Source organism: Ciona intestinalis, unplaced genomic scaffold (genome assembly GCF_000224145.3).
Source record: "Ciona intestinalis unplaced genomic scaffold, KH HT000047.2, whole genome shotgun sequence".
Taxonomy (NCBI): domain Eukaryota; kingdom Metazoa; phylum Chordata; class Ascidiacea; order Phlebobranchia; family Cionidae; genus Ciona; species Ciona intestinalis.
In genome coordinates, this window is record NW_004190369.2 from 40087 (window position 1) to 52519 (window position 12433).

General features: G+C 34.2%; 1 protein-coding gene and 1 long non-coding RNA gene across 2 annotated transcripts in view; both read right to left on the reverse strand.

The window, feature by feature from the left end:
- LOC100175212 overlaps positions 1-12433 on the reverse strand; it is a gene marked incomplete at its 3' end in the record, with an annotated part of 276802 nt that overhangs the window by 40011 nt on the left and 224358 nt on the right. The window lies entirely within an intron of this gene.
- LOC113474933 lies at positions 6538-7851 on the reverse strand. The gene is made up of 2 exons (XR_003396650.1): positions 7795-7851; positions 6538-7470 (listed from the first exon to the last, which is right to left on the reverse strand). It is a non-coding gene; the product is annotated as an uncharacterized LOC113474933 (long non-coding RNA).

The following is a 12433-nucleotide window of genomic DNA, read 5'->3' on the forward strand; positions in this document are numbered from 1 at the left end:
GTTAATACAATTCTAGTAGTAATCTGATTAAAACTTTTTTTTAGGTTTTTCACAGTGAAACCCAGCGTTTGTTACAACACAGTGCAAATTCATAAATTCATTGTTTGAGTCATCATAGCAATTGATTAACATGTGAAATATTTTTGACAAGGTATGAATGAACATGTTAATTCCCAGATCAATGATTTCGCGAATAGTAAGTTTAAAAATGTTTTATCATAAGCTTTACAACGCTGTGTCGCAGCTTAGACAAAGATTTTAAAATGGAAATGAGCAGAAACTAACCTACACAATATAAAAAAGGAACTAGGCCTAGTTAAAGAAAACTCACTCCAGGTTAAGCAAATCAAAAGTTTGTTTTTCACTTGGGGTTAGTTTATCTGGAGCTTTTGTTCCTTCACTTAAACAACCTTTTAATTCCCAGATAGTTGTAAGACATTCCACACTGTGTGGTCCATAGTATGTGTCACAATTGTCGGGAAATACTAAAGGAGAAATTATATTGGGTCATAACACTTTACATGAATATATCTTTTAGATAATGGCAAGATAGAATGGCAGACTACATGAATATTAATCACTGCAATTGAAAAACTAAAGGAATTCAATAAATAACAAGTGTATTATCATTATATAAGCAAGTTGCAGTTAGCTGGTTAATTACCAAAAAACAATTAAAACTAGAATCGCAGGAAAATTATAACGGGCATCAAGACATGTACATTAAATCGCATATTTTCTTACCAATTCCATAACAATTTAATTGATGATCAACATTACCACCATCAGCTTCTGCTTTTACACTTCGCAAGTTTTCTTGTAGAGCTCTAAAGTTTCATTTAATAAAAAGAAGTAAGAAAACGGATTTTTACTTACGTTAAATCCATGCTTTTCAGAGCATCCAAATCTGCAGTTGTTAGATTGCCAGGATATCTGTAACCTTTGACTTTGCAACCAACTTCTTCCCAGATTGTGATAAGACAATCAATAGAGTGAGGTCCATAAAAAGTTGCACAATTTTCAGGGAAAACTTTACAAAATTAATTAGGGTTAAAGACTTGCATGCATACAACATAGTAAACACTATCATTAATTTAAACATCAAGAAATGAGAAACATAATACAAAACAAGACTATTTAGTATTTACCTCCCCCATAACATTCTTCTCCCTTGATAACATTTCCAGCATCAGCTTCACTTTTTATTGTTTCTATGTGATCAACTACTTCACTGTTGCAAAGAATAATATTCATATAATTTGTTTAAAACATGGAATGGTGAGCTTACTCAATGTTCATCAAGTTTAAAGCTTCTTTCTCAGCTGCATCTAGTTTATTTGGAGCTTTTGTTCCTTTACTGAAACAACCTTTTGATTCCCAAATAGTTGTAAGGCATTCCACACTGTGTGGTCCATAGTATGTGTCACAGTTTTCAGGAAACACTAAAAATACAACAATATCAAGGTACCATTTGACTCACAGTATTATCTCTCCAGGTCAACAATGTTTACAACTATATGGAACATTTCATCATACAAACAAGACCTAATTATAAATTTGTAGATTATGTTTGTACCTATCTCCTACTCCAATCTTGAATATTTAAACCGGTATTGTATTCAGAAGCATTTGAACCAAATGATGAAATGTGGTTTAGTTGTAAATACAGTTTAATACGTAATAGTACAATTTATATAAAAAAGCCTACCAATTCCATAACAATTCAATTGATGATCATCATTTCCGTCATCTGCTGCTGATTTTACATCTTCCATGTTTGATCTTACAGACCTTAATACATATGTTTAGTTAAACAGAAGGTATAAACTTTACAATAATTTGAGTATTGTAAATTAAAAGAAACTGTCATTTCCATTGCAACCCACTAAATAACCATTACTGAATATCAAGTTTTTGTCAACTTTTATATAGCAAATAAATGCATTAAATAGGAATATAAACAAACATACCCCAAAGGAGTTATAAGAGCAACATTTAATGGTAAAAATAAAATAACAATGGATAAGACACTGACAATCAAACAACAAGTCATTTATGTTCAATTTTACCTCAAATTCATGTTTTTTAAAGCATCTGCATCAGCAGTTGTAAGATTGCCAGGAAATGCATAACCTTTGACCTTGCAATCCACTTCTTCCCAGATTGTAACAAGACAACTAACAGAGTGAGGTCCGTGATATGAATTACAATTCTCCGGCAAAACTAGATTAAATAAAACAGTGAAATTGTAGTAATGAAATAGATGTATTAAACTCTCACCAATTCCATAACATTCCGATACTTTATCTGCATCACCATCATCAGCTTCTGTTCGAATTGTTTCAAAATTAATCTCCAGTTCCCTATAATTAAAAACAAAGTCAAACATAAAAAAATGGGTAATTAAAAACAGATCAAATGAAATCATTCTAAAAATTAGGAAACTTAAGTTACGTTAAACTCAGCAAATCCAATTCCTTTTTTTTCTTATCTGTTAATTTAACTGGAGCTTTTGTTCCTTCACTTAAACAACCTTTCGACTCCCAGATGCCTGTGAGGCATTGTACACTGTGTGGTCCAGTATAAGAAGTACAGCTCTCTTTAAACACTGTAACAGTAAATAAAAAGGTATATAGTTGAAGTAAATGAAATAATTTGGTGGAAATATAGTACAAATACTTTATCAGGGATTTTATTATCGGGTTAAAAATTCATAAAGATAATAATTAGAATCTAAATGGCATTTATTACTCACCTACACCATAGCAATTAGTTTGCTGAGTTGCATCTCCACCATCAGCTGCTGTTTTAACAGCCTGTCGATTCGCAATCAACATCCTTGATATTAGTAGTAATATTAATAAGCAAAGTAGTATGATCAATATTACTTTAACAATAATGCATTTTAACAATAATGTTACTCAACTACAGTTTCAAGATATCTTAATAAACTTACTTCAGGTCTAAAGCTTTCAACGTATCTGCTTCAGCTGTAGATAGTTTAGGTGGATACTCCTCACCTCGTTCCTTACAATCTACATGCTTCCAAACTCCAATGAGGCATTCCATTGTGTGCGGTCCACTGTGTGTTGTGCAGCCATCAGGAAACACTAACAAAAGTAAATTAAAAAAAGTAATCATTTAGATAGATCACTTGTAATAAATGGTTTTTGATTCAATCAATCAAATCGTGTATTCAATTTTGAATGTGTATTCAATTCTGAATTTATCAATACCAAGAATTTTTTAAATGGGCCCAATATACTTGAAGATGTTGACATTTAAATGAAAATGTGGAAAACGGTAAAACTATTATCATCATAGTCATAGTTTCATCTGCCACAAAAAAAGGACTGTTCAAAGTAGATTTAAGGGCAAATATTGTTTATAGTAGATTGAAAGGCAAACTGTCTGAATGTCTGCTTGTTATATCTTATATAATAAGCCATTAGGGATGGGCCGAATCGAATCCGAATATTCAGCGTTGTTCGACGCATTTTTAGGTATTCGATCGAATCCAAATTTGCGTGGTCGAATCCGAATACTTTCTATTGCCCACGAAATGCCACACAAACACTACTAAATTTGCCAAAACAGTAATTTCGTGATCGTCTGAATATAAAAAATCTTGATTTTACAACCAACAATTACGCGGGTTTCACATTAGAGTTTATAACGTAACTCAGTTCACACAAATTTCGTTCGAATTTACTCTAGGAAAGTAACGAATCGCAGCGCCTACGAACTACTGAGTGGCCTATGTTCCCGCGTATGATTTGGTAATTAAAGGGAAAAATCGTAAAACTATTTTTATTTTAATATTGCAAAATCTTCTGTAACACTTATAAATAAATGTTGTTCAAATTTTGTTAACTTGAATTAACCAGTAGCAGTAGTTAATTCTACATCTCGTAACAGTGCAATTCACGAAACTCGTAGTCTTGTGCGGTCTCTTTGATTGTGAACCTTGTGTTCGTTTGATCGGAAACCACGTGTTTTGTGGAATTTTTATTAACGGGCCTTCAGACTAAATCCGACCGTGTTCGCGTGCGCCTTTTCTCCTTAATGACGTCATTAGCTTTCGGACTCTGCCTATTCTTTATGGCGCACTCTAAGAAACTAGCTTTATACAATGTCCGATTCCAGATATTTAAAAATTAACGAAACCATTACAATTTATAAATTTAACATGCCTGGCTACAGGAAAAATGTGATAAAACGAAATATGAATTAAATTCGACCGTATTCATAAGGAAAAATCTACTCGTTAATACAACGTTTTACTTTGTACTTCTGGATCCTATGATGGTGTAGAAATCAAGTAAAACTTTGATGGCATGTGGCCAATAGCCGGTGCCCCGCCATTTATATGCATTGGCCGGCGTTGATTGACAGGTTTTTAATTAATTTCCCGGCTCGCAGATAACGCTACAATAGAACGTTACCAATAGAAACGACGCTGGATATGCACCGGTTATACAGTTTCGTTTGTTTCACCACAGTAAATTAGCTAAATGACGTCATCGAATATTCGGATTCGACCGAATATTAGACCGTAGATATTCGGGGTCGGGATCTCAGCCCATCCCTATAAGCCATCATACTAAAAACTTCTTTGTCTTGGTATTATTGTGAACATTTTTTTATGCATTGATTTTTCTATAAAACACATAATCAAGTTTGCTACAGCATGGGTTAGTCTATGTCCGGTGTAATATCTGATCTTTTAAGAGTTTAATTTGAGGCAAATATAATTGTGAATTACCTGTTCCAAAGCACTCCAACTGCTTATCTTTATCTCCAGAATCAGCTAAGCTTTTTTTGTTGATAACATGATCAAACAACTCGCTACATACAGGAAAGCATGTTTTTAGGTATATACTGCTATGTATTAGCTAGGCTGTAACATGTAATAACTGTGGTTGCAAGTTTAGTTTATGTAAGTATGTGTTATGCAGCACAAGATTAAAAATGTGGAAACTGCTTAATTTCATAAACAATTTTAACTAGTAAAAAATATTATTTGCAATTATATTTAGGCCAAACTGAATATTACAGTTCTTACTTGAGGTTGTATGCAACCAGTACATCTTGTTCAGAGGTTGGCAATTTAACAGGAGCATGTGTTCCGTCGTTTTTACAACCTTTCAAGTTCCAGATAGTTGTAAGACAATCCACACTGTGAGGTCCATTGTATGTGAGGCAGTTTTCAGGAAACACTAAAAGTTTAGAGTAAAAAAATAAATAAAAAGAACCAGTAGTGAAGGTTGACAATAAGGTGCTAAGTATAAATGTAAAAGTTAATTTACATAAATGGTAGTGTAACTAATGACTTTAACCGGTTTCAAATTTAAATCAAATGACTTTATAAAGCTGTATACCCACCAAATCCATAGCAATTCAACTGATGTTGTTCTCCTCCTTGATCTGCCATAACTTTTGACACCCTCATGGTAGCTTCTATCTCTCTGTTTATAAGTCATGAATGAATGAATGTAACTTACTTTATCCTTGTCGTTGTAACACGGTTTAAACACTTCGTGCCAGCTTACGAGTTACCATGTATGTTACTTTGTAGGTGATAATTCTTTTCAATTTTTTATGTATGTCTGATTATTTGGACAACCCATTAGTGACCACTGAGTTGGAGCAATTGCCGTTAAGTGTCTTGCCCAAGGATACATACGCCAACAATGGTAGCAGCGTCAAGCCCTGAACCCATTACTTCCGGGTTACAGGCAGGCGCGCTAACCACTATGCCACGGCGCCGTTATACTAATTAACAAAAAAATGAAAATATATTGCAGGACCAAGCTATTTAGTTTACTATAAAACAAAAGTTCTCTAAAAATACTCACACCAAGGTCATGTCAACAAGTGGCTGAAGCTCAAACTCATCAAGCTTAGGCGGATATTTCTCCCCTTCGACTTTGCAACCCACTTTATCCCATGTACTTATAAGGCACTCCATGGCATGGGGGCCGTAGTATGTTGCACAGTTTTCTGGGAAATCTGTGGATAATTTGTGTTTTTATTAAAAAGTTTTCTTATAGCTGTACTGTAAAAATTAGATAATAGTCCAGCAGAATGGTGAAGTAATTGTGGAATTTGAGGTAAAAGCATGAAAATTGGAACTCTTGTAGAATTTAATACGCTGAACATTTTGAAACTCAGACCCATTCTGAAATCTCGATTTTATGACGTCACGGTTCAAGATTTCATAACACAGTTTTTGCTAGTTTTACTCTTTGCTAGTTCAAAAAAACGTTTAAGTTTTAAGAATAAAGGTCTGCAGTCGTCTTGTAAGGACCGTTGATGAATATATACAGTAGGGTGGGGGAAGATGGGACACCTTTAGCACATAATATCCAAATATCCTGATCGTGTTTTAAACAATTAGCAACGGTCTTTTAGAGTTGTGAGGACACTGTTTTATAATTTTTTAAATGTTCTTTGTTACTACCAAATGGGCAAGAAATAGAATGAAAAGGTGTCCCATCTTCCTCCACCCTACTATACAAATCAACAGAACAAATCTAATGTTTATGTGATGTCATGGTGTCGTCGCAATTTTGGCTTGTATTCGCATTATCAGGGCGACAAGCATAAAGTAACAATGGAGCTAACTGTCATGGAACGATAAATAAAACAAATAATGACAATGTTCATAGTCAATCTCAGTCTCCGTTACATTTGCAAAGCGCTGTACATTGAAGCTCTGATTGACACATTTGCACCGGCCACGGCAACCTTTTTCTGGATTGCATTCACATTTAATTAGTTCTCTGGTTGTTGACGATACTTCCGAAAGATTTGTCCGGAAAGGAACAAACCCTTTCGCAGATGTCTGCCATCCCCAGTTGTTTGGATTGGAAGCTCGGGACTGGCAAACAGTGACTGACCCCAGCAATGCCCAGCCTGATAAGCAGCTCTCCGCACATGTTCTAGTAACGCTGCTCTGGTGGGAGGACTCAATAGATCTTCCCCTTTTTGTGAAAAGCTCTCTGCGGCAATCATCTACATAGCTACATGTGCTGACGCGATCATAAAGCAGGACAACGAAACGTTCCAAAACTGGTAAACTCTTATCAACGTCAGCAAGATCTGGTGCTTCAGAGAGAGATTTAAATGCTGGCGTGACATCTTCAAAGTGTTTCCAGCGAGTGCCTTATATATTGAGTTGCGGTCATATCCCTTTCTATGGAACGTCGCCGGACATACCAGTTTCTCTGAAGTATCTTTTTGACAAATACAACATTTTCCCTAGTCAATAGTACTAGATTTTTCTCATCTTACAGATCTTTCACAGTCCAAAATCACGATCTTCTTTGACATCACGTTTTATTGTCATACATCTGCAACCAACAGTTTTACTCTATTTAATGAGGTTCTGAAAAGCTATCTGAATCACAGTTACGAAGCAATTTCTTGACATATAATGGCTTCTAATTCCAAATGATCAGTTTCTCACTTTTGAAACAATAGAGTGCTGTGTTACAAAACAGTTGACGTCAATACAATATAGTAAAAGTCAGTTTACTTGGGATGACGGAACAGTTTGAATGAAAATTGGGTAACAATCAAAAGACGTGAACAATTTTCCAACGGAATTATAAACAGTCAATACAGCGCCACTTAATAAAATGTGTTTAACCTTAATAACAAAAGTGCAAACATTTCTTTTTTAACAAAAGTGCAAAATTTTTGTGGAAAAACGAGATTTCGAGATGGGTCTGAGTTTTAAAATAATCAGCATGTCCAGTACTATAAGTGTACCGAATTATATGCTTTTACCTCAAATTTCACAATTCGACCATAATTTGACACAATTCTGCTGGACTATAATAATGTGGGAAAATTTAAGCGGGGAATATTATGCTTAAATATAATGTGAGAAATTATAATCGTTTTCTTATAAAAAGTTGCCACCTTTTTATTATACATGTAACATTATAACAAGTATGTTGGGATGCACAATACAGAACTCCAAATTAGACATTTTCTCACTATCCTTGAATCTGTGCAAAGCGAAACCTACGATAACAATGCAAACCCTAAAGTAAAGAACTAACTCAAAAGAATTTAACTCGCCATTTTTCATTTCATATCTTATGTTTTATCAGGGCTGCCATTTCAGTGGAAATAAAGTGATTTACCTTAGTAAAATTAATGTTCCTATAGGTAAAAAAAAAAGTTTCCTATTTATAAAAACAAAACACCGGTAACTCTAGATTCAAAAAAAAGTATTCTAAAATACCTAAATATTCTGTAATGCATCCCTACATGTGTGGCAAATTAATTGGCAAAACAAATGTAAGCATTAAACACAGACCAATTCCAAAGCATTCCTCTTGTTTCTGAGTATTTCCTGAATCTGCCTCTGTTCTGTATTCAAGCATATGCTGATCTAAATACCTATAAAATTAGGTTTTTACATTTTTTTTCCTTGTTACAATAAAGGTTTTATAGTTTTTTGTAGTTGGCAAATAAACTTAATATTCTAATTCATGATTTGTACTGTTTATGAAATAAAACAGATAATTTTTGCACCTGATAATCAGAATTATCGATAATGAAAAAAAGTGCATTTAATTATGTGTGTTTTACTTTTAATGAAAAACACTTGCCATAAGTTCAAAGCATCTAGAGAATTTCTTTCACTTGAATTTAGTTTCGAGGGAGCCTTGGTACCTTTGTTCAAACAACCTCGGATATTCCATATTGAATTGAGACACTCAATTGAGTAAGGACCATAAAAGCTCAAACAATTGTCAGGAAATTCTGTAAAAATTTAACACGTTGACAGGAAATTTAAAAACTAATAACATTGATATTTACCAATTCCATAACAGTCAAGTTGTTCTGGTTTTGAACCCGTATCTGCTGATGTTTTTATTGGTTTTATGTCAGTTTCAAGTGATCTAAAAAGTAAAGTGATCAAACATACATGCAATAAAACATAACAGCAGTAAACACTTAAATAGACTTTCATTAAAATTTACCCACAGTCGTTTAGCCAAGGTCTAAGGTACAGGAACAAGTTGATATTTCTTACGTTAGGGGAGTGTTCTTCATTGTGTCTATGATTTCAGTTGATCGTTTCTCAGGATATTTATCACCCATTTCAACACAACCAACCCTTCTCCACAAGTTGTTCAAGCATTCTACAGTATGCCTGCCATTTAAAGTGATGCAACCATCAGGGTAATCTGTGAATTTGAATTATTTAACAACAATATAAAAACAGAACAACACTAGCGCATGGAAGAATAAAGAGTTGTTATACGTCTTATGAAGATAAGCGTATACTTTAAACAAGTGGTCAAATATATTTTTGCTTACACGTTGATAAACGTGGAAATTTCTCCACATTGTGGTTTTAAACTTTGGTTACTGGCAAATTGTTACAGTGGAAATTTTTTTTTAACAGTAAGAAAAAAAAATACAGCACCGAATGCAATTTATAATTCATTGAACTGAAAACACATGACTTATTTTATACTTCTGGTGTGAAAACCTTTAAAAATGATCATTTATAAAATTATAATTGTCAACAATATTTACTTGTCTGGCAAACAAATGTAAAGGTCTGTGCACAATTAAAATCAACCCAAATAGCATGAAGATAACCAGTAACCGCTACACAGTCTTTATAAGAAGGATCTTGTCTGTTGTCTACCCAATTGGTGTAGTTACCAGCTGCTTCGTCAAGTACTTCACCAGTTGACCACACATATGTACCTACATGTAAATTCAAACAAATAACTTTGTGGGTTAAAACTTTAAGAAGTATACATGGTTGAAATTGACTTGAAAACAAAAAAAGAGCATACCAGTGTAACCTACCTTCAGTTTCAATGTCATCAAGCCCTATCCACCAGTAAGAAATTCCTGTGATGTCCCGAGATAAATATATTTTTTTCCTTAGGGTTTCGGCTTCCTCTAAATTTCTTATCTGAAATAGTATACTTTTGTGATGAGTTTATTTAACATAAGGGGTTAAAGTGTAAACACAAATTATTTGATTTGTCGATTCAGTTTTGGCCGATCCATATGCGGTTTGTGAGGTAAGAAAGACCTATTTGCAACAAATACAAATTTAATTTTTCATTATACATTATAGCAGTGGTAATTAATTCTAATCATACAGTTCTATGGGCTATGACACACATGTCTTTGCGCATGATCTGCTGCATATTTTTTAGCGGAAAGCAGAATACAATATGTGAAGTTTATTTGCTAATTTTTGACCGATAGAAAATACGTATGCGCCGGATGAATCCAATGATGTATGACATCATAATCAACGCTTACGTTGTCCAGGGAAAATTGGTGTACCCCAAAATTGGAAAAGATTATTAAAAAATTGACACCTATGAGCGTCGCCATCAATAAATTGGAACCAAACACAAGTTGTTATATGATATTACATAGTATCGTTGTGACCAAGTTTAGACACAGATGTAGGCTTCACGTCACAACCAGAGTTGCATGTATCCCAGTTTTGCAAGATATTAGCTCTACTCATAAAATATAAACTGCCTTTATTTTCTAAGTTGCCACAGAGCCTAAAATATAACATATACAATGTTTTTTCATCAAAATATTAATTTATTTTGTATGTGTAAAACAGTTTCATAACCGGTTACAGTCAAAAAATTTTAAGTTCTTGAATTAACTGCTCTTCTGTTTCTGTGTAAAATTAAACTTATTTAATCCACGCTTGTCCGTCACCAATGTGCTTTTCTTCCAATGATTTATTGTCGCTGGAATTTCGTTTCATAAATATGCTGGTTATAATTAGAGGTCAACCGATACATCGGTTTACCGATATTATCGGCCGATATTTACTTTCTACAGATAATCGGTAAAAAAGCGCTGATATTTCACCGATATATAAATCGTTCGTGCGAAGCGACATTCGTCCTACTTGACCTTTACATGCGTTGTAGTTTGACCTTTACGTACATCGTAGTTTAGCCTTCACGTGCATCATAGTTCAACGTCTACGTGCGTCATAGTTTAACATCCATGTGCATCATAGTTTAATGTCCACGTGCGTCATAGTTTAACGTCCACGTGCGTCATAGTTTAACGTCCACTTGCGTTGTAGTTTAACGTCCACGTTCCTCATAGTTTAACCTCTATGTGCGTGGTAGTTTACCGCTCACGTTTGTCATAGTTTAACGTCCACGTGCGTCGTAGTTTAACGTCCATGTGCGTTGTAGTTTAACGTCCATGTGAGTTGTAGTTTAACGTCCACGTGCTGGTAGTTCAACTTCCACGTGCGTTGTAGTTTAACGTCCACGTTTTTTTTACGAATCCTCATTTAATCATAATCAGGAACATAATGTCACATAATTATTCAACAGCATTATCATGACTTTATAAAGTGGGCGTCAAAGCCGATTACTGTTTTTAAATTTAAAAAAACTAACAGTATATTTTGAAAAGGAAAAAATGTGCAATTGCTAATTTTGAATCTCTAAATCATATTAAAGCCAATGAAATTTTGTAGTTTGCAAGTGTGAACGATTAAACTAGTTATATAGATTTATTTCGTACGGTTTAATTTTGGCTCATAAAACTAGTTTTAGTTTTGTGAAAAAAACTGAGATAAAAAATGAGGAAACAAAAAAAAAGATCAGGGGTCAATATGACTTTAATTTGAGATAAAAAACAACAACAAAAAATTGTATATATATATACAAAGTTTACGTGGCAAAGAAACTAGCACAGCCGGCTGTAGAAGACAGTTGGTATAAATATTAGGGATGTGCCGAGCCGAGCCCGAACTCAAAAGCTCGTGCCCGAGCGTCTCCTTTTTTGACGAAACGAGACTTATGCTATTGCTATAATGTTGCACGCGAGAGCGAAAAAATATTAAAAATGAAAAAAGTGAAGCTACTAAAAGATAACGAGACTAGTCAGCGTAGCTTTCTCTTCAATCATTTTTCGTTCGTTGTGAATTTGCTCTCTCGCAAGTAACGAATCGCAACGTCGGCGAATTTGACCTTATGCAATTACAGCAGGTGTCGAATTACACGATAACCTAATCCCTAATGTTTCCGTATCTGATTTTAAATAAAAAGCCAAAAACTTTTTTACAGGATCGTAGAAGTAAATCCGGACGGTGATCGGTTAATTTTATTGAAAATCCGAGCGTAATATATTTTACGCGCGTCTGTCACTCAAGCTACGAAATCTTGCATATTTCTGACTATAGTGCGGGCGCCTGTGCGATAGAAAGGTTGTTAAAGCTGCGATTTGATGTTTTATGTTTGTTGCGTGTTCGTTATAATCACGGGTGTTCGTAATTATCAGGTAACGAAATCGATCGAATAACAAACATTGCCGTGCTGCATTTTGAACCTTTTTTTGTTCAATTGTTACTTCACATGTCTTACTGTAACATAATTATTAAGTATGACAT